A 23,059-nucleotide genomic window follows, 5' to 3' on the forward strand; every position below is an offset into this window, starting at 1 on the left:
ACACACACACTACGTCTTACTATCCTTGTGAGGACCTTTCTTTTTAGGGACCAACTAAATGTCCTCTGAAGTTCATTACCGCCAGATATCCCTTTGCGGTAAGTATTTGGTCCCAACCACACACACACAATCTCTTTGAGCACCTTTCCTCATGAGGACCAATTAAATGTCCCCAGAAGATCACAACTGCCAGATATTCCTACATTTTGGGAGGTACAGTATTTGGTCCCAACCATGACACACACACACACAACTTATTATCCTAGTGAGGGCCTTTCCTTCTGGGGACCAACCAAATGTCCCCATAAAGTCACATGCCAGATATTCCCAGAAGTGCCCAGCACTAATCACATAACCAATCTCACACAAGACATTAAACCCAATATTTTCCTACTTAAAGCCGTCATGTACTCTGCTCTAATTCCATTAACACAGTTAATACAGCTAATTAAGCGGTGTGAGACAAGGTGACCGTGGCTTTCACGAAACTTCTCACTAGCACCACTGTTTAAGCGAAAGAGCCCGTCCTTCACCTCATCATGTAATAAATGAGTGCTTCATTTAATCAGGAGCTGGGGCGAGTGAAGGGGTAAATTGGGCAGCTGAACTGAGCTTGATTTATGATTCATGCACCCGCAATGCTAATGGAGAGAAAACTCTGGGCAGTGTATTAGTGAGTATTATAATTTGGGTGAATTCAGTGTACATAGCATCAATTTATTAATGTTCATAACACATTATTATTATTATTTTTTCACAAATAGGTGTCGTTTATATATTGGAGTATGTCTTCTGTCTTTTTCTGTTTCTTCTTCCTCATATTAACATCATTATTAGTAGCAGTATTAGTAGTAGTATTATAATACTTCATATTAGAGTCTACTGCAGCCTGTAAAGTGACACAATGACACAGTGACGGAACATTTTCAACACAATGTCATAGTAACACAATTCTACTTCCTCCTGATTTGTTGTTCAAACCGAGTTTGAAGTGTTAAGCCGCGTTCACACTGCAAGTCTTAATGCTCAATTCGGATATTTTGCTCAGATCTGATTTTTTTTGTTTGGCTGTTCACATTACCTTTTAAAATGTGGCCTATATCAGATACCAGTGTGAACTGTTTGCTGTTTCGAACCGACCCGCATGCGCAAACGAACAATAACAATGACGTCACACGCAGCACGCCGTTGCGCTAAAGTTGGCGAGGTTATGGAGGAAGTAAGCATTGTCGCTTTTCTTTCTAAATGTTTGTGTAATGGCAGCACAGAGACGCAGTGTTTTGAAAATTTTCGGATGTCGAGGGCAACTTTTGATGATTTGATCCATTCTGTAGGCGTAGTCACGTTTGTGTGCGAACTCGCCGGCGCGTAATTGTGACGAATGTCGATGAAGATTGACGTAAAAGTCGCATCAAATCCGCCTCGGTTGTTCACACTGCGGCCACATTGGAAAAAAATCAGATCTGGGCTAGATTTGAGTGTTCACACTACTCCTGAAGAAGTCTGACCTGGTCACATGACCCCAAAAAAATCAGATTTGGGCCACTTTTACCTGCAGTGTGAACGTGGCCTTATTTTATTTTATATTGGATTTTCAGCCATTTTGAAATTTAATAAGGAGTAAATTTTAATACTCCTGGAACTACAAGTAGGTTTCTCTGGTTATGATGAGTATTTGCGGACCTTTTTCATAAAATGTCAATAAAAATGTTATATAGTTTATACAGAAATAAATTTGTTGTTAAACTGACATGCCACAGGTTACTTAGTGGGGGGGACAAAAGTAGACAGTGAGCTTTAATCTTCGGGTTGCCACAGCATCCCGTGGCCATGATTTTGATTCCAGTGCAAGACTGAGCATGTTCTCTCAGTGGGCGGGGCCAAGCACAGAGAGCCAGCCAATCGCGGCGGTTTGTGTGCTCATGTATATGGAAGAGGGCAGAAAGCACTTTCATCACCACTTGTGGTAAACTGACATCCTGGTTATTGGAGCTAATTAATTGTTAGCCTCAGAATGTATTTGCAATGCTGAGAATAAGAGTTTCCTCTTTATTGTTTAGGTGTATTGTTTTAAAGCTAAAAACTTTTTTTAAAAGTCTTGTCAGCACAAACTTTATTTCACTTTGTAACAAAACACAAACACACACACACACACACGACGTACACAGACACAAAATCTGCTGCTATTTGTAGTTCTCATGCACAAACAAGTTCAACCCACGCAGTAACGTAAGTGTTGTAAAGTAAACCTGCGTCGCGGTTTTTTTTTTTGCTGCGTGAAGTCTCTCAAATGGAAAAGTATAATTACAGACATCCAGCAGCAGTGTGCATGCTGTGACCTGTGCTTCTGTCACAGTATGCTCATTAAGAGAAAAAGAAAAAAAAGTATCGCTTGAGATGACATCAACTCTCATTTACTATGAAACTATGAGGAAAAAGGAGACACTTAGAATAAACCAAGCTGACTCTTCCTCTCAGAAATCTCAACAATACAAAGTGATGTAAGATCGCTCAGCGGAGGCGTACAGACGAGTCCTGTGTACAATAAATCAAGCTCCAGTGAGTACCAGCTAAATATGTTGGATTTGTTCATTATACATACAGATGGCAACTAGATAAGTCCAAATACCAATTAATGCCCAAAACGTCTTTATCAAGACTTACGGTCTACTGCTGAGAAAGGCAGGAAGAAAAAAATACAGAGATTAACTGTAGATTAAAGAGCTTTTATGTGAACACACAGGGAGACTAAGAGCATTTCCTAAGTACTATCTGAAGCAGGGGCATTAATTAGTGAAGAATGGCTTGTTAATGGTCTTAACTCTCCACCATTAAAGCCATCACCATGGTAACGCAGGAGGGGAAAAACTGGGCGTATCAGATCAGAATTAAACTGCGCTATGCAAAACCCTGAGATCAGTAAAATCCCAAAGCACACGCAGATTGCAAAAAGTAACTTTTACTGAACCACTAGATCCTGTGTTCCTGGGACAGACTCCGAATCTACCGTGATACTGACCAGGATGAAGCACCTTCAGAAGATGAACGAATAAACCAAATGACGGAGCGTGTGTATTGGTGTATTTGCAACCATCTATCACTAATACCGGCAAGAATTTATCAAAAATTTCTGTTCTGATCTCTAAATCCTTGTTTTATCATACAGAAACTCTAACCTACAGGTGAAGAACTAAAGCTATAATGTTTGAGTGACACAGCAAAAAAAATCATAAAAAAAACTTTTAAATCATATCATCTCAGGACATTTCTATGATACACGATGACGAACTATCGTCATCTTAATATCACTGAGGAGAAAAATGTTAAACCGACTTTGATGGTACTTTTATTTAATGGTTACGTGACACAATGACTGAAATCTGTGAAGAATTTACAATATTAAAGCTTAATGTAAAACAATGACGTTCCATTTAGTTTATACTTATGGAAAATCTTTTCTAAAAAGTTCTCATTTTATCAGGATACAAACAATGTCTCAAGAAAAGTGCGTCGTTATGTCATTTTGGTGCGGGGGCGTGGCCGAGCGTCGGCTGTGGGCGGAGTAATGTCTGATGACGTGTCTTATTATTGCAAGTTTACTTAGTTGTGGTCACACACAAAGTGTGAATTTAATGTGCGAGTGCGAGTTTATCTGGTGAACATTTACACTAGTACACATATAACTGTAGCCTAAAGACTTGATTTAATTCCTCTCTCAATAAACAAAACTTCAACAATAGTCTCATAAACCAGGGCCCGTATTCATAAAGTTTCTAAGAATGATCTCAGAGAGCTCCTAATTCAGCTTCAGCATTTCTAACTATGAATCTTATCTTCAGTGTGATTCAGTACCAATCTCAGAGCAACAACTTTTATCTTAGAGAGGGGGCGGAGCTAAACCTGTTACTAGGTATGACACATTCTATTGAAGTCTGTGATTGGTTGTTCAATAAAGAAAATATAGGAGCGCTTTTAAAGTTTGCTCTGTTATAAACCTTGACTTTGTCTCTATGTTAAGATATTTGAGGTTATATGGTGTAAGGATTACGATCGTGATCGATCGTATTAGAGATGTTCTAACATCTGTATGTTATAAATGTAATAAATATAATGTAAATGTAAACGTCTCCGACACAGAGCAGAAATGTCATAGAGACAAAATGATGTCGTTTCTGCCTCTGTGGCATTTCAGCTCTGTTTCAGAGATGTTCGAGTTTCACTAAATGAAATCATGACAGAATATATATAATGTCAATAATATGACTGTTCACAACCTTATTAACTCACTAACATTATTAAATATTGTACACAACACATTTCTTCACCCTCTTCACCTTTCAGTCATTTTCTCCTCTGATAAAAAAACTCTTCATCCTCTTAAAAGTCCTCCTCACGACTCCTAAAACCTTCTGACCTTATGAGCCCTTTTAAGGGTTAAGATGCTTTATGAAGAACTTTTATCTTTACTAGGATCTTCTCTTTAAATTTTAAGAGGAAACGCCAACATTTCGAAGACTTGTCACTAGGAGAAACTCTACGCAAAGGATCGTCATGAATACGAGCCCTTGTGTCTAGGTTTTAGTAAGAAGTAGGAACATATTTTTACAGGAAAGAATCTTCTTTCTTCAACACAAAATAAAGGACCAATCAGCAACATTTAAAGGGGTGGTAAAACACGTTTTTTCGAAGGCTTGATTGTGTTTGTGGGGTGCACTGTAACATGTGCTCATGCTTCGTCTTTTAAAAAAATGCATTATTTTTCATATATTTTACCTTTATTCTACACTGCTCTGTCCCTCCTTGTAAAACGGTCTGATGGCTTCCGGGTTCTATGAAGCCAGTCCCTCAAAAATAGCAATGGGCTTTGATTGGTTAGCTGGCCCAGTGTGTTGTGATTCGCTAACCGCCTAGTGCACGTTTTTCGGAAACGTCACGCCCCTTACCTTTACCAGTAGTTCTGCATTGAACTCATGAAGATTGCAGAAGCTTTCCTCCGTAAAATGTGCAGCACAGAGATCGAGATTTGGTTAATAATTATGAGGGACCGAGTTAAAAATAAATTTTAACCATTGATCCCTAACTTCCCCGTCGCTAGGAAGGCTGAACAAAGTGGACCTGCAATCCGGCATCGCGGCAACGACCTATTAACCATACCACAACAACTCTTCTCCACAGCAATATAAAATGGCCACGCCCCCCTTATTTAATATTCACGGAGGAGGGGTTTATGTAAATAGGGGTTTATGGGTTAGTGACGTGTAAGTGTCGTGTAGTCCTTACCGGCCGTTTGCTGTAGTCCTTAGAAATGGATTTCTTTAAAAGCAAATATCTCCGTTTGCTTAAAACTTTGAACGTTGTAACTGTGCAGATGTTGTTTATGCTCAAACAGGAACGTTACACACTAGTTAAAGTTAGAAAAGTGAAATCGTTTTTTTACCACCCCTTTAAACTCACAAGAACACCCAACCAACCAAAAGCGGTGGCTTAAGCAGTTAAGACTCTGGGTTGTTGGGGTAAAATCCCCAGCACTGCCAAGCTACCACTGTTGGGCCCTTGAGCAAGGCCCTTAACCCTCTCTGCTCCAGTGGTACTGTATCATGTGTGACCCTGTGCTCTGACCCCAACCTCCAAAATTAGGATATGCGAATAAAGAATTTCACTGTGCTGTAATGTATATGCGACAAGATAAAGGTTTCTTTTCTAAAAGCAGATTTTGATGTCGTGAACCTTTTTCAATCCCATAACAATATCTTGTTGGAAAAGCTATGAGTGCAAATAAGGATGTGCTGATAGAGTTTACCACCTTGAATATTTGCAGGCTTGTCACACACACACACACACACACACACACACAAAAATGTGTTCAGTAAATAGCCTAGCATATGGGCAGAGGTCCTGCATCACCGTCCAGACAGCACAGAGCTTATCAAGTTAAATATTAGAACCAAAAACACATCAGCGACATCTCATATCTCTCCCGCTGTTCAGGCCTGATGGAAAATAAGGTTAGTGACTTATCCCTGGCTTTATCTGAGCATCTGCTATTAGAATAACATGTTGACTTTTTCGGTCGTAATAATGTCCCGTCTAATAAATACGGAAGATCTGCTGGCATAACGAGTCGCCTGTTTTTCATCAGGTTCTTCTTATTAATGCAAAGACTGTGACTAAGGTCAATAAATCTTGTTTAATGGTAACAAGATCTATCAAAAACTTTTAATCCGACTGCTCGTGTATTAGTCACAGTCCTGGAGAATACGTTTACAGGTGATATTTGCTCATGTTATATCGTATGATCACCTGCCAGGCTACAAGTTTTGATTTATTAACATCAGAGCAGGTCTGATTGATCACTGACAAATACGCCTTTTGGATATAATATTAATCTGGAATGAATTATTTTGAACTCTCTGATATAAACCCGATGCTCTCGCTGGGACTCACGGGGCACGCTGGCTTTCTGTTAAGCTAAATGGAGAATATTTGAATATTTATGTCTGAATATATTCAGTGAAATGTATCGCTAACATTAAAAAAGTATACGTAACTTCCCTTTAACTAAAATATTCAAAGGACACTAGAATATTATATATACAAGAATATTATTATGTTTCTCTCTGCGCAGACTTATCAATAGATATGTGTAAATGTATATGATCAGTCCGAGAAGATATTATATATAATGTACTGTTCATTTCATTTTTTTGAACTTATTGCACATTAAATTAGATTCGCATCAAAATCCACATCCAGCTGAAGTTTTACTTCACGCCACTGCCAGCAAGCAGCTCCCGACTACACAGCTATTATTCATTCGTTCATTCATTCACTCATTTTCTACCGCTTTATCCGAACTACCTCGGGTCACGGGGAGCCTGTGCCTATATCAGGTGTCATCGGGCATCAAGGCAGGATACACCCTGGACGGAGTGCCAACCCATCGCAGGGCACAAACACACTCTCATTCAGTCACACAATCACACACTACGGACAATTTTCCAGAGATGCCAATCAACCTACCATGCATGTCTTTGGACCGGGGGAGGAAACCGGAGTACCCGGAGGAAACCCCCGAGGCACGGGGAGAACATGCAAACTCCACACACACAAGGCGGAGGCGGGAACCGAACCCCCAACACTGGAGGTGTGAGGCGAACGTGCTAACCACTAAGCCACCGTGCCCCCCAGTTAATATTGCTATTATTACTATTATTATTATTATTATTATAATCAATAAACTCTCCCGTACTTATCTTCAGCCTAAAATAGTGGAAATGCACATTCTCCTGTCTTTTTATATTGGAATTATTTAGAAATAAAAGATAAGCTGTATATTGTGTAAGCTTAGCTACAAATTTGGATAACACAGACTTTGATAATTAGTTATCAGTTTGCTTGCTTGCATCTATGCAACATGTGTAGGTTCATTATACATGGTCGAATATTCACACACTCGATATACAGACACTGAATTAAAAAGAAATGCTATTCCGGACCTGTAAATAGTTTATGACGTGGGAATTAGTGTGCAATCCCACTCATTGCTGGTTTAGACGAATTAATGTTATGGTTTAGCTCAGCTGAATCACAGCTGGATCTGCAAGTCTCTAATATGGATTTTATATCATTCTTTTTCCTGGATTTAGTCCCTCACATACTTCTCTGAAGATTTTACCTAGCCGAGAGAGAAGGGGAAAACTACCTGGTTTGAAACTCCAGGTCTAAAATCTTTCAGAAGAAAACACGAGTGAGGCACCGTCTCACTGGAGTGCTTCTGGACGTCGATCCCACGCTGAGTCGATCCCAAGGCTTGTTGGTGTGATGCTATAAGGCAGGGATGTTCCTGCTCAAGCTTGTTGCTGCATTATCAGCAGCTTGACTTATCAAATATCAAGCAAAGCAGTGTGCATTAACAGCGAGAACAGCCCCAGTAGAAGAAAGTGTTTGGAAACACCTGCTCTGGTGGCACCTGTCCAACCAGGTGGGTTTGTGTGTGTGTGTGTGTGTGTGTGTGTGTGTGTGTGTGTGGTCCCAATCCACCAACTGTATCAACAGACAGACTGTAATTGGCTTCTTGCTCCAAAATGGCCACACAGTCCATTTCTGCCCATGTGGTAGGTGTTAAGGTCCATTTTCTACCTTACTTCATTAGATACATAGCAGTATCTACTGAGACCGACCCTAGGAGTTAGTTTACCCTCCAGCCACCACCTAAAAAAAAAATCACGCGTCTCTATGTGGACTGCAGACTACTGCAAAGATACTTCTTTCATTGGTTTGAGCAGATCTACCCTTCAGAGTGTGTGTTGGAGGAGATCGAAAGAGGCAGTCATGCAGCAGAATCTCTCTCTCTCTCTCTCTCTCTCTCTCTCTCTCTTTCTCTCAAAATTTCCCCCATGACAGAGAAGGCATAACTCCTTTCGAGCATAGTGCTGTGAAATTCCCTCTCGATACATCTCTATAAGAGTGTGAGATACAGCGGAGGGTATAACTGCTGTTACGCATCCGATATGTTAACGATACATGTACACGCCGTGTCTTTTTGGAGCAGAAGCAATTTAAATAAATAAACGGACTGTACTTCACCTATCAGTCGGTGTGATCGAAAGGCACACATACAGTACACACATTCGGGCGCTCTTCGCGTATGAGGAATTGTGGCAGGGGATTGTAGTGGGAGATAAGCTGAAAAACCACTACAGTAAACAAACCTTAGTCAGAAGAAATGCCAAAACAACCAAACTCACACTGTCGGGAGAGGACAGCGGGGAAAAAATCAGCCCCTTTGACTAGAGGAGAAACAGAAACGCTCCGAGCCTTCACTTGTTAAGCAACAAAGAAATTGTTTGATGAATGATGCAATTTACTAGCAGTTTAATCTCCAATGAACACTCTGAGATCTGAAATGCTAGTTTATTATTATTATTAGTAGTAGTAGTAGATTTAGGCTTGAAAATGTGCTCACAACTAGAAAGAAGCGCTTACCAGTTTGGACTCTTAAGACCCTGAGATTTCTGTCTATGATTTTTTTTTTTAAATTAAATTGTTAGCAGGGTGGGGGCACGGTGGCTTAGTGGTTAGCACGTTTGCCTCACACCTCCAGGGTCGGGGTTCGATTCCCGCCTCCGCCTTGTGTGTGTGGAGTTTGCATGTTCTCCCCGTGCCTCGGGGGTTTCCTCCGGGTACTCCGGTTTCCTCCCCCGGTCCAAAGACATGCATGATAGGTTGATTGGCATCTCTGGAAAATTGTCCCTAGTGTGTGATTGTGTGAGTGAATGAGAGTGTGTGTGTGTGCCCTGTGATGGGTTGGCACTCCGTCCAGGGTGTATCCTGCCTTGATGCCCGATGATGCCTGAGATCGGCACAGGCTCCCCGTGACCCGAGGTAGTTCGGATAAGCGGTAGAAAATGAAAGAATGAATGAATGAAACGGAACACGCTTTGCTGTGTGTACGCGGTTTTCAGAATGCAATCATAAAGAAGACGTAAAAACTCGTTACGACGGTTATGCTAGAAAAAAACAGCATTTACTGTTTGCTGCGTTTTCGCTGGCGGCAGCAGCGCGTTTTAAGCCCCGACGAGACGCCTGGGTGAAAGATCACCTGCGAGTGACGTACTTCCGTTTGGGAGGAGTTTAGCGCTGACGTATGTGGCTTGAACAACCACATTCATTTACACCTGTCCAGTTTCATCTGAAATGCGTCCCAGACCACCTCCTGAAGTGGTTCGAACGATCGGGTTTATATCCGTCTCGAAAACGTTTCGGAGGGCATTTAGACCTGGTCTTTTTACCATCGGATAGCTATCGGATCACAGAAAACGCATGAAGTGACCAGGTGTAAAAAGCCCCTTAGTTGTTAGCCTACCTGCTGTTGTCCTGTGCTGCCGTGTCAGTCCAGAATGTTGAATGAACGTTTAAAGTGTATTAGAGAAAAAAACAAACTCAAGCTTGTTAACTCTTAAAAATTCTGTCAAAGAAGTTTTTTCGACCTTCACATGCTCCATCAGAGCAAACAAAAGACATGTGTTGTGATGTTATTACACCTTGCAATAATTACAATTACCCAGGCGCCACAAATGCAGCATTTAATGGAGCAGGGGTGGCTCAAGTGGTCGGTTGGTCAGGGTTCAAACCCCCAGCGCTGCCACTGTTGGTCAACTGAGCAAGGCCTTTAACCATCCCTGCTCCAGGGGTGCTGAATCATAGTTACCTCTGTGCTCTTACCCCAATCTACTTAGTTGGGAGGTGTGAAGAAAAGAATTCCACTGTGCTGTAATGTATACGTGGCAATAATAAAAGGCTTCTATGAAGAATTATGGGAACGTGGGATGTGGTAGCTCAGTGGTTAAGGTGTTCGACTACTAATCGGTAGGTCATTGGTTCGAATCCCAGGTCCACCAAGTTGCCCTTATCCCTCAATTGCTCAGGTGTATAAACTGAAATAAAAATGTAAGTCACTCTGGATAAGAGTGTCTGCTAAACTGGACCACATAGACTTCTTTACTGCTATCAGTTAAGGAAATATAGTCTACGTCGCTGATGACTAACGGTCAGTTAAACACCTTTATCCCTAATAGAGAAAGGCTGAGAAGTCCTTTAGTCCCATCCATTTATTCTATTGATCTGCATATTCAAAATCTAACAAGCCACAGAAACATTCGCGCAGGAACAATCCTCGCCGTTTCTTTTCATTCTGAATAGAAAAGGATTCCAGCTTTCACACTGCTGTTCTTCAATAGAAAGGCTTCTAAGACAACATTAATTAGCTTGAAAAACCTCAAAGCAACAACAACCTATTTAAAAGTCTAATAATACGGACAATTATATTAAGACTACAGCACAATCATTTTCTCCTAATGTGGTGGAAGTTGTTTTTGGGCTGATCGCAGATCAGCGTTGTGCTTCATATTATAATGAATCAGATTGAAATTGGATGAGGGAAGCAACATAAAAGGTATAGGTCCCCTGAGGGCCCACAGGCATGACCACCCTCATTAGCATTGGCAGGTTAAATTAGTTTAGAGCAGAACGGAGTCCCAGCGGAACGAGAACTGGGTCAGTGGTAAATATCTCTTCAATACAGGTACACCATTACAGGCTGGTAATTGTTCGGAAGCCTCTCTAGATTTGATCCAATCTAAATCTTAGTCGCTCCCAAAGTGCCTCATTCAAATACTATTCCTAAATACATTAGGTGTTAATGTAGGAAGGACCACTAAACCGAAACAGAATTGAATAATCAAAAACAACTCCCCAGATACCAAAAAACAGGCCATTTTTTTTGCAATATGATCAGGTGACTGGATTCTTCAATGTTGACTTCTAATCTCTTTAAGTAATTTCTTTAAATGATGCTTTAGCAGCATAACTACAAAATACTTCCCACAATTCAAACATGTTTAATGGTTATCCAATCACGTAAGGGTATTACAATCTCTGACTACTTTGCAATTATAGTTATCTACCACAAGCTCATATATCAATGACATACGATTGGTGGTAAGTCTGCACTGTATCACTGACACGCTTGTGGTCACCTGTCGATCACTCCCATATTATGTTTGCTGAAGGTTTTTCACTAGATGTCGGATGTCTTGGCTGTAGGATTTGTGCACATTCACCTACAAGGGCGCTGGTGCGGTAAGGCACTGATGTTTGATGAGGAGGTCTGGCATGGACTCAACATTCTCTTTATTTCATGGCATGGACTCTTTATTTCTCTGAAGTGATCAATAAGGTTGAGGTCAGTGCTCTGTGCAGGACATGACAACTGGGCCACGTTCACACTGCAGGTAAAAGTGGCCCAAATCTGATTTTTTTGGGGGTCAAGTTAGGGCTGGGCGATTTGGCCTAAAATCAAAATCTCGATTAATTGAACATTTTAACTCGATTACGATTAATGAACGATTATTTAATTTTTATTTTTTTCGCCCTCATAGTTCACTGACAGGTTTTGTTTAGTAATTATGCTCACATATTACAAGTGAGAGATTTTTGAATGAAGGGTGCATTACTTGATTTTAAAATAATTGAAGGAAACACACACTATCTACTATCTATGATTATTTATTGAACATCAATGTTGAACAACTGAAATTAAAGCACACATTGCCTAAAACGCACAGTCACTTTGTTCTTATAAAAAAAAGTCAAAATGAATAACTTGCACTTTTGGAAACAAAAGAAATTATTTTCAATGTTTTTCATATTAAAAGTAGAAAATAAGCAGTATCTCTTCTAAATAAAATAACTCGTATAGCTTCGCTCCACTGTAGCCAAGGGAGTCATATCCTTTGCGATGTAATAACAAATAGGGTCAGTTATTTCTTTCCATCTTCTTGAACTCTTCTCATACTGTGTGGCATTTGTGAATGCATTTATTATCGACATCTGCTTTGGGGAGGCACTTGTTGCTGGGCGCTTGTCAGTCTCTTTTTGTGTTTTTTTGAGCCATGCACTGTTCATATTCACCGCAAATTGGTGGTGTTACCTTTGGGCGTCGAAACTGTTTTTCTACAGTGTCTACATCTGACATCATTTTGTTCGATGTCATCCTTACCGAAGCCAAAATGTGTCCAAACGACGGAGACTGCATTTTTCTTTGGTACAAGCTGCTCTTGTTGCTCAGTTGTCTGAGTGTTTAAGCTCGACATGTCGGCGGAATAACGTAACGTAACGGAGCGGGGTCACGTGACTCCACACGCGGTAGTGTTTTTAAGTAATCGAAATAATCGACCTGGAAAAATTTGATCGACTATATAGGTTCTGAATGTCGATTTCGATTACTTTTCGATTAATTGCCCAGCCCTAGGTCAAGTGACCAGGTCAGACTTCTTCAGGAGTAGTGTGAACACTCAAATCTAGCCCAGATCTGATTTTTTCAAATCAGATTCAGACCACTTCCATATGTGGTCCTGAATCAGACCCAAATCTGATTTTTTTGCAATGTGGCCGCAGTGTGAACAACCGAGGCGGATTTGATGCGACTTTTACGTCAATCTACATCGACATTCGTCACAATTACGCGCAGGCGAGTACGCACACAAACGTGACTACGCCTACAGAATGGATCAAATCATCAAAAGTTGCCCTCGACATCCGAAAATTTTCAAAACACTGCGTCTCTGTGCTGCCATTACGCAAACATTTAGAAAGAAAAGCGACAATGCTTACTTCCTCCATAACCTCGCCAACTTTAGCGCAACGGCGTGCCGCGTGTGACGTCATTGTTATTGTTCGTTTGTGCATGCGGGTCGGTTCGAAACAGCAAACAGTTCACGCTGGTATCTGATATAGGCCACATTTTAAAAGGTAATGTGAACAGCCAAACAAAAAAATCAGATCTGAGCAAAATATCCGAATTGAGCATTAAGACTTGCAGTGTGAACGCGGCTCCGGTTCCACACCAGCCATGATATCATATATGATATATGACATAATACTTTATTGTCAGAACATGTCTGCACTTTTTCTTGCATCGCAGTATATTTTCTATGTTTGCAGCAATCATCTCTTACACAACATCACTTAATCCACAAACTCACTCTTACTACATCCCACTACACAACACATTTACAATACTCTTGATTTACGATTAAGTGTCTTATTTAGCTCAAGGATCGCCTGATGCACAAAGGAGTATTCCAATTTCAATTTTTTGAACCTCCGATTTGATGGTAATAGTTCACACTCATTGTGCAGAACATAATTGGGATCAGAAATTCTATTATTAGCCAGTCTTAACAAATTATTATAATAAGTTGAGTCATACAGCTTCTCATGGCAAACCATATGTTAATAAACCTCTATTCCATTGTCATGTTGGAACAGGTTCAGGTCTCTTAGTTTCAGTGAGCGGGAAAATCTCAACCCTAAAGCATACAAAGACATCCTAGACAATTCTGGGCGTCATTCAGAAGGCCTACGTACGGGTGTAAATGTCAGGATGTTTGCATACTTTAGTCAGACATATAGACAAATCCCGTTGTGTTATGAGAGGTTTATGAAAAGACTTGGGAGAAAGCTAGCCTCCATCTTTTATTAAACAAGGCAAGGGGTTCAAGTACAGGGATGTCTCATTCTGAGCAGCAGTGAAGCCTCATAGGACTCCCTTGATTTCGGGCTCCTGAAGCCATAGCAAAGAAGACCGTCAGGATGTGCTTCTTCAAATCCCAGCATGACATCTATTCCAAAAATACTTAAAGGTACAACAGAAAAACAGCAGCTCCCTCTAGCATTTTCCGGATGTTGCCTCTTTTTTCTGCCTTCAGGCGCTCCCTCTTGTTCCTTGCGTCTTTCACCTGTCTGAGTCTGCCCTTTCCATTACTGCTTCGGCCTCGTCTTCAGCGACGGACGTGACTGGGCTTTTATCTCCCCGCTGCAGCCGTTCTTAACATCCAGCCGGCTTAAAAAGCAGAAACCGGCTCAAACTTTCAAGGGTGAATAAACGGATTAAAAATATCTGTAGATATTGCTCAGTGGAGGAACGATAGAAACGTCTTTGTTAATCATTTGGCCTTGAGTTTATCTTTAGTATTGATGACAAACCTGAAGCAATTTTATTCCTCCGTGACAAGAAAAAGCGGTTGATTTCACTGCAAGATTCTTTAATAAGAGGGTTTTGGGGAAGGAAAAAAAGACAACAATATAAAACGTGGAAAAGGGTTGGAACGATTATGTTTTACTGGAATCTGACACGTGTTAAAATTTCCAAATAAACAAACGTTATGAAATTACCTGCCAGGCAGATGTGATCAAATTCACTCTTCATTACGTCATTAAAAAAGTGGGTCATCAATTGAAACGCTTGATGTGTTGCATGAAATAAATTAACTGCACCGTTTTGTCAAAGGACGAATATGAGCATGTTTCAGAAGTCCCACAGAAGTACAAAGGATCCTTAATAACAGCAGTAGCTGATCCAGCAGCAGGCGACAGATGAATGCCTAAAGCGCTTTCCTTAATACCGAGTCCTGCCCCTGTTGTCCAACGAAGTGCCAGCGGACATAAAACAGCCCAAAGTCCCCAAACGACTAAGTAAATTGGTCACGGCCAATGATCCGTCACAGTTATCACAGACCTACATAAACACTTTAGTCATTAATCATGGAGCAAACAGCCATAAGGTGGATGACTGGGACATGCTGCAGGTCAGGAGAGAGCCATAAGGAGTTGTTAAATCACATCCAGTGCTTTTTCATGACACGGTGTAATTTACAGTAAGTGGGAGTGTGATGACACCTTACTGTGATGAACGAAAAAAACGATGAGGTCATTAAAGCTATATGTCCTTCTAGAGTTCCAGTGGCGAGGTGGACATGTCATGGGTTAATTAACACTGTCATCCTAAAGGATAATTAAAGGGCATTTGAAAACTAGGAAAAGTTTCAAGAGGACATAAAAAAAGCACACCATGCTTATAGCTCGTACATAACGACCAAATGGACTCAAACCGACTGAAAACTTCTAGTCTTAGTGGCGAGAATTCAATACGAACAAAATGGAAGATTATCTGTCTAGGCACAAAAGTTTTTATTTAGACGTTACATTAACTAAAAGATTTGTGAACCCCTGACAATCACAACCATATTATGCCTGTTGAACACTCACTCACTCATTTTCTACCGCTTATCCGAACTACCTCGGGTCTCGGGGTGCCTGTGCCTCAGGCGTCATCGGGCATCAAGGCAGGATACACCCTGGACGGAGTGCCAACCCATCACAGGGCACACACACACTCTCATTCACTCACACACTCACACACTACGATCGATTTTCCAGAGATGCCAATCAACCTACCATGCATGTCTTTGGACCGGTGGAGGAAACCGGAGTACCCGGAGGAAACCCTCGAGAACGGGGAGAACATGCAAACTCCACACACACAAGGCGGAGGCGGGAATCGAACCCCTAACCCTGGAGGTGTGAGGCAAACGTGCTAACCACTAAGCCACCGTGTCCCCTCTGTTGAACACAGTATTCCAAACTGTGTGGTGTGTCTGTGGGGATTTGTGTTCACTCAGCTACAAGAGCATCAGTGAGATCAGACACTGATGTTGTAAGAGTGATGAGTTCTGGGGTGCACTGCGGGTTCTGTGCAGAACATACAAATTCTTCCACCTTCATCAACCTTGACAAACCCTGTCTTTATTGATTTATTCTACAGCATATATAGACATTTTATACATTTGGGGAAAGAACACATATTGGTGTGACGGTCGGAGGTCCACAAATTTCAATGTCCAGTACATTTCACGAAGGAAACACATTGAACAACTACAGGAAAGAAGTGTCTTTTATCCGGACTTTCATTCCCTTCATTCTCTTATCACGTACACAAACACGGACACACGACCATGAAACTATATTTACTCAGGGAGATTAGTCCACAGCCAGCTCTTCGTAATTGCTTCCTGTATAACACATAATAGTTTCCCCTCAGGAAGCCTTATCAATACAGCCCACTGTCACTCAAAGTACAAGCCATGACGGTTAAGGCCAGGAGATTCAAAACACGTACGTATGCAGACTGAGGATACGTACATTTTAATAATCAGGTATCTGTCAGAGTTAATGAATGGATACGCAGTTAATCGCTTTGCATTGAACCTAAATGTATTTAGAGTATCATTTTCCTCTGTAATTAAACTTTTCCTTCTGTCGGTGGTGATACGCATGTTTAACAGAAGAAATAATGAAGAGGAATAATCATTAAAAAATGAACAGCGGAGACTTTTCTGAATGTCAGCTCGATATTTCAGCCTGTAGCCTTACATCAGCGGCGTGCGCTCTGCCGTGGGTTAAAACTCAAACAGTGCGGAAGTTCTACCTACCACAGAGATTTCAGAAAGGATACAACTACATTGATTTGTGGCTAGGATGTCTGAAAATCTTATTGGGAGTGCACGGTTAAAATAATCTAAAGGTCAATAGGTACATTTAGAGGGAAAGAAAACACAGAAATGAAAGCATTGGTGTAAAAATGAGATGTGTCTTTACGGAGTTGTAATGCATCGCACGTGGAGGAAAAGGTTTCCAGTGTTGTTGGCTCTGGTCATGTGGCTTTTTAATGGAGTTCTACTGGATGCTATGGTTTGAAAGTGCTGCTCTGTGCGTCAACGTTGCGCCAGACACTTTTCTGTTTCAGATTTTCTCACTGATTTCATGTCGATGTTATACGGAATATTCCAGTGATTCCAGTGTTCCAGTGAGCGCAGACTAAAAGTGCCATTAACACAATGGCCAGGTTCACCCCAAAGGCACTTCAGCTTAGAAACAAAAACAAGGAAGCACTGCTGCTCTGCGGTACAAGAAACATGGCACGTTTCCAATTAATTACTCCTACAGGTGCATCGGTGAGAGTAAACGCACACTGACCGTGTTAACATTTCAGGAATGACTGATTTATTAATAGGGTGTAATTCTCTCATTTAATTAAGCAGTACTGGTAGAGCGTTGGCACCGTGCCCAATGTAGTGGCCATGGGGGAACTGTCTAAACTTTTACCCGGCTTTATCTTTAGGGCTAATGCAACACCTCTCTCTCTCTCTCTCTCACACACACACACACACACACTAATGAAACAGTAACACTTCATTACAGACTTCTACACCTTTCTATAACATCCCTAGCACATAATAAATGAATTATTGACATTAAGGATGGACACAATGCATCTTCCTGCATCACAAGCTTCATTTCATTGTGTTCTCGTGTACGCTGTCCTTCATATGAACACCCAACATGAAAGGATGGAAATCTGGATATGTTCCACAATTAATCAAAACAGCACTAGCGCATCTGATTACTATACAAGTAACCTACACACCTGGGACATGAGCAGAAGTCAGTAAGCGTCATATTTACGAATGAGCGTGAAGAAGGAGCCGTGAAGATATTCAGAAGCATGGAGCAGTGAAGCAAGTATGCACAGATAGCCCTTTTCCACTAAAAAGAAGCGGGTGCTGGTTCAGAGCTGGTGCTGGTGCTGGTTTAAAGTTGGTTCCACTGGCGAACCTGCTAAGAACCGGTTTGCCTTTCCATCGGTTAGAGAGCATCACAGAGCCGAGTCTGACGTCACTGTATACGTGTCACGTTTCCCAGCAACGTTAGCGCAGCAGCGGCGAAACACAAACACAACATCAACAATGGCGGATGCTGCTTTACTGTTAATGCTCATGGCTTTGTGAACCTACATTGGTATCCAAACGCGGCGAATCCGACGTGTATGAAAAAAAGTTAGCCTTAGCATGTAGCTACCTACTATCATGTGTTCTGATAATTGATCATATTGCGGTAAAGTAAAAGTGTATTAAACATTAGTATACGTAAGGTACATTATCAAATGCCCTAACATTAGCCACGCCCCCAGCTCCTGACACAAGCGGTTCTTAAGTCTAGACCAGCAACGTTTTGGTGCTACTTAAGAACCACTTTTTCTGGTTCAGAGCCAGTGCTTTGGCTGTCGAAAAAGAAAGACCTGGTTCTAAATTAGGCTCCGAGGTTAGGTTCTAAACTAGACCTGCACTCAAACTGCCTCGGTGGAAAAGGGGCAAGAAGAGAGAAACTCACACACTGGTGCAGGTCAGGTCAGCGAGCACTAAGACATGCAAGTTTCCTTTTCCACCCGGTTGCCAACATCTACACTATGATTTGGAGTCAATTTACCAGTGTGTGCGTTCGTTCTCTGCTCGTTGAGGTCACCCACCATCACACTCTCTAATAAATGCCATAACGTCTTAAATATAAACTCGGCCGGTGGAGTATTTTAAGGGAGCAGATGGCAGCATCAAAAAGAACATCAAGAAACAAGGTACCACAGCCCAGAGTACTCCACATACTGTCGCTACCAAAACATCCGCTTCCTGTGTTAAGAAGAAAGAACGTACTCCCTAGACCCCTCATAAGTATAAATATAAATACGTTAAACAATCGGGGGGCTCGGTGGCTTAGTGGTTAGCACGTTCGCCTCACACCTCCAGGGTTGGGGGTTCGATTCCTGCCTCCACCTTGTGTGTGTGGAGTTTGCATGTTCTCCCCGTGCCTCGGGGGTTTCCTCTGGGTACTCCGGTTTCCTCCCCCGGTCCAAAGACATGCATGGTAGGTTGATATTGGCATCTCTGGAAAATTGTCCGTAGTGTGTGACTGCGTGAGTGAATGAGAGTGTGTGTGTGCCCTGCGATGGGTTGGCACTCCGTCCAGGGTGTATCCTGCCTTGATGCCTGATGACGCCTGAGATAGGCACAGGCTCCCCGTGACCCGAGGTAGTTTGGATAAGCGGTAGAAGATGAGTGAATGAGTGAGAGGTTAAACAATCACAAGGGTTTATACACACAGCGATTTGTTCGGCCGAGTGTCCCTGGAGACCCTTCTTGCGTAAATGAGTATGTATTCTTGTCATACCACAGGCAGCGGGTTATTGCAAATTTTAACTTGTGTTTAATTAGCGACGCTGATTTCGCTCTGACTGAAGAGTCTCCTCGTAGCAGTGGAGCCCAAAGCATAAAACTTGCACGTATAAAAACATTTATTATCCACAGCCACTAAAGGATGAAATTAATAGACTCAGTGACAACACGGTCTCACTATGTAATTAATTCCCATCAGTCTTTCCAAAACAATGTCTCTGTTGAGGAATAGGACGGTTATGACAGGTTCAATCGCGGGTCAGCGTAATCCGGTAACATTCTGCTCTTCTGGCATGCCTCCGGAGGGACGAGAAGTGCAGAGGACAAAGAAAGCCAGTCACAAGTAGATTATAGATGTGCTAATTACCTTACGCTCCATCATTTGTTACAAGTCGCATGCGGTTCATTCAGTTATGTTGCATTCGTCTTATCTTGGACACGGACACCTCCGTGATATGAACGCTTTTGTTAGCAAGAAGCTAGTCTCACATAGCCAGACCTTCAGACTGACTGCAGAAAGTATATCAGCTCTTACTGGCCAAGCACCTCCCAATAGTGTGTCTGACTGACATGTATACCATCCAATTACAGTTAGTTTTGTTCAGCGTCATGTTTCAGGGTGTGAAAAGTCTCTACAAATACATACAAAATGCAAATTACTGGAGTAGCTTAGCGTTTAAGGCAATAGCCCAATGACTGAAAGATTGTGAGTTCTACTCCCAGGTCCACTAAACGCCCACTGTTTTGTTCTTAAGCAAGGAACTTAACCCTCATGTGGTCAGTTGTATAAAAATGCTATGAATGAAGCCACTTGCCAAATGCTCTAAACATAAACTTCACATCATTTGGAATATCCAGAATTTAGCTGATCTTTATAAGAGCTCGTTGTCCCAATCGTAAGCGCGGCAGCTTCCGTCTTCCATGAAGGACGTACTGTAAGGGCGTAAAAAACACAACAAAACAAATCTCCTGGAAATCCAATCAGACGGTTTCCAATTTTGTGTGCCATGTGCATCAGGAATTCAGCAAAAGGTTTGTCGCTTGAGGCTGAGACTAGCGAGACGCTAACCAGATAACAGTAAACTACACAAATGTTAAAGCAATGCTATAGCAGTTAAAGTTGGCGTGACTTGCAGTAGTAGTAGTATAGTAGAATAGTGCAGCTTCTTCTTTTCCCTTAGCGCCTCATGACAAAGTAGCATTTTCTTTCATTTGTACTTAGCTCTGTCTTTTTAAGAGTCAGTGAGTTTTAAGGACATTCTCTTGTTTTCCTCCAGTTAAAAAAAAAAACCAAAAAAAAACGGATCACATAGTGGCCAAGCCATGAAAAGGCCCTGCCCTGAAGAGATAAAGCTGATACTCCATAAAACTAATGAGAAGGAAAGGTCAGTTTATCATTCACAAGCCACTGCCAAGCCTGAGTGCATTTTACGAGCACTGCGGCCTGTGTGTAGCGCTACTGTAGAGCAGAACATTACCGCTGGCTTCGCTCTCTTAAATCAATCATTCACAGAAGGTAAAAGAATATATGGTTTTCCCTGCAGTTCAAGAGCCTCATCGTTTAAAGATGTCGTGCTGAAATTGTACTTTTGAAAAAAAAAATAAAAAAATTACAGACTCCACACATTTCCATTATTAATATTCAGCGCTCTCTTTTAGCAGCTCTTGCAAACGTAAGCCGGTCCTGTTTAAGACATTTACTCTGGAGATGTTTTTACCCAAAGCAGCTCACAATGAAGTGGAGTAGACGAGTAAGGGCTACGCTCAAGCATCAACAGAGGCAGTCAAAAAATTGAAAGCTCTTGACTTTCCCATCAGACTTCACCTTTGAGCCACTACCCCCTCTTTACAGGACTTTCAAACACACTCCTTCCCGTCAAACACACACACACACGGCAATGCTTATAAGACATGGCCCAGGGATCATTCATGCTTTTCTTCTCCTTAGATATGTACATACCTAATTCCAGAGAAAATCACTCCATATGTGAGATTTTGTGTAAAATTGTACATGCCCCCACACACACACACACACACACACACACACACACACACACACACACACACACATATATTCAATACACACACATGCAGCAGGATTCAAAACTCTGAGCGCACTCGTAAAAAAAAAAAAAAAAAAAAAAAACACTTCTATTGTGCATTCTTTACTAAATGAATATAGCAGATATCATAATAAGTGACATCACTGGCAACAACTTAAATGAAAAGCAGAATCTTCAAAATATTTACACGTATTTCAGAGTTTCTTTGAGCTCGTAGAGCTCGTTTGGTCCAAATCGGACGTTTTGTGCAAAGCTACAGTAGTTAACATGGTTGTAACATGGTCACAAATTCACTTAAATTTAAATAGGGACCTAAAAATAGTGACAAATTGTTTTTAAAAATATTTCAAAAATCTAAAACCTTCGGTTCATTTTTCAATTTCAAATGTAAAAAACAAACCCACATTTTCATTGTGGTCTCAGATTTTTGGCACGACAAAATTACACTAATTTCATTTTAAATCCATGACAAATGTTAAATCAGCGTGTGTTTTGTTCTTATTGTCCCTTCTTCTCAAGGTCTGCAATATGTCACAGATAAATCAGACTTTTTTTTGAAAAATACCCGAGACACAAACTCTAAAAACCTGCTTAATTAAACACAAGTCCCCGTGAATTAGTTGTTACTATGGAAACGATATAACCCTATGATTAGAATAACACTATTGTCAGTCAGTTTTATAGAAATGTGATCGATGTCTGACTGAACAGATCGGAGAATTCGACCTTATTACATTCATTTTCAGGCGTCATCGGGCATCAAGGCAGGATACACCCTGGATGGAGTGCCAACCCATCGCAGGGCACACACACACACACTCTCATTCAGTCACACACTACGGGCAATTTTCCAGAGATGCCAATCAACCTACCATGCATGTGTTTGGACCGGGGGAGGAAACCGGAGTACCCGGAGGAAACCCCCGAGGCACGGGGAGAACATGCAAACTCCACACACACAAGGTGGAGGCAGGAATCAAACCCCCAACCCTGGATGTGTGAGGCGAACGTGCTAACAACTAAGCCACCGACCTTATTACAGTATGAAAAAAAGATGAATACTTCTGAAATCGGATTGGTTGAGCTGATTCGAGTTACATACCTAAACATGTTGCCAAATCACAGTAATTTGTTGCTTTTGTCTGCTCCAAAGTTTGCTGTCAACAGACTACACTGCAAAAACAAATATATATCAATTTAATATCGTATTAAACACTAGAATTTATCATACTGTTTTCATCGCAGCTTTTGAGAAGCAGTAAGCCACTTTGAGGACGCGCTTTCCAGTGATTTTATCCCGGGTAAACGCATTGTTAGGCACGACACGAAGAGGGGTGATAAATAAATCACTGCGACGCACGCCTTCGAATGGATGCTTCCTTTCCTAAAAGAGCACGACATTTATCATTTGTGCCGAATCCTTCATTTTAATTTTAAGTGTAGGTGTTGCACATGTTTTCTTAAGATATAAATTCATGAACATCAGTAACCAGGCTGTAGCGAAGTCATTTGTAGTGAAAATCTCTATAAAAAAATAGTACATCTAGCTTCCTTCATGCCGGCGCTTGGATTGTCTTTACCATGTTGGGT

At 41.4% G+C, this 23,059-nt stretch overlaps 1 protein-coding gene and 1 long non-coding RNA gene across 7 annotated transcripts in view; one reads left to right on the forward strand and one right to left on the reverse strand.

Annotated features, from left to right (window-relative positions):
• Positions 1-23,059, reverse strand: part of neo1b (neogenin 1b) — a 154,928-nt gene that overhangs the window by 127,525 nt on the left and 4,344 nt on the right. The window lies entirely within an intron of this gene.
• Positions 18,062-23,059, forward strand: part of LOC132856937 (uncharacterized) — a 68,979-nt gene continuing 63,981 nt past the window's right edge. Inside the window, exon 1 of the long non-coding RNA XR_009649465.1 lies at positions 18,062-18,331. This is a non-coding gene — a long non-coding RNA (uncharacterized LOC132856937). The remainder of the gene's footprint in view (positions 18,332-23,059) is intronic.

The sequence above is a fragment of the Tachysurus vachellii genome, chromosome 14 (genome assembly GCF_030014155.1).
Source record: "Tachysurus vachellii isolate PV-2020 chromosome 14, HZAU_Pvac_v1, whole genome shotgun sequence".
NCBI lineage: Eukaryota > Metazoa > Chordata > Actinopteri > Siluriformes > Bagridae > Tachysurus > Tachysurus vachellii.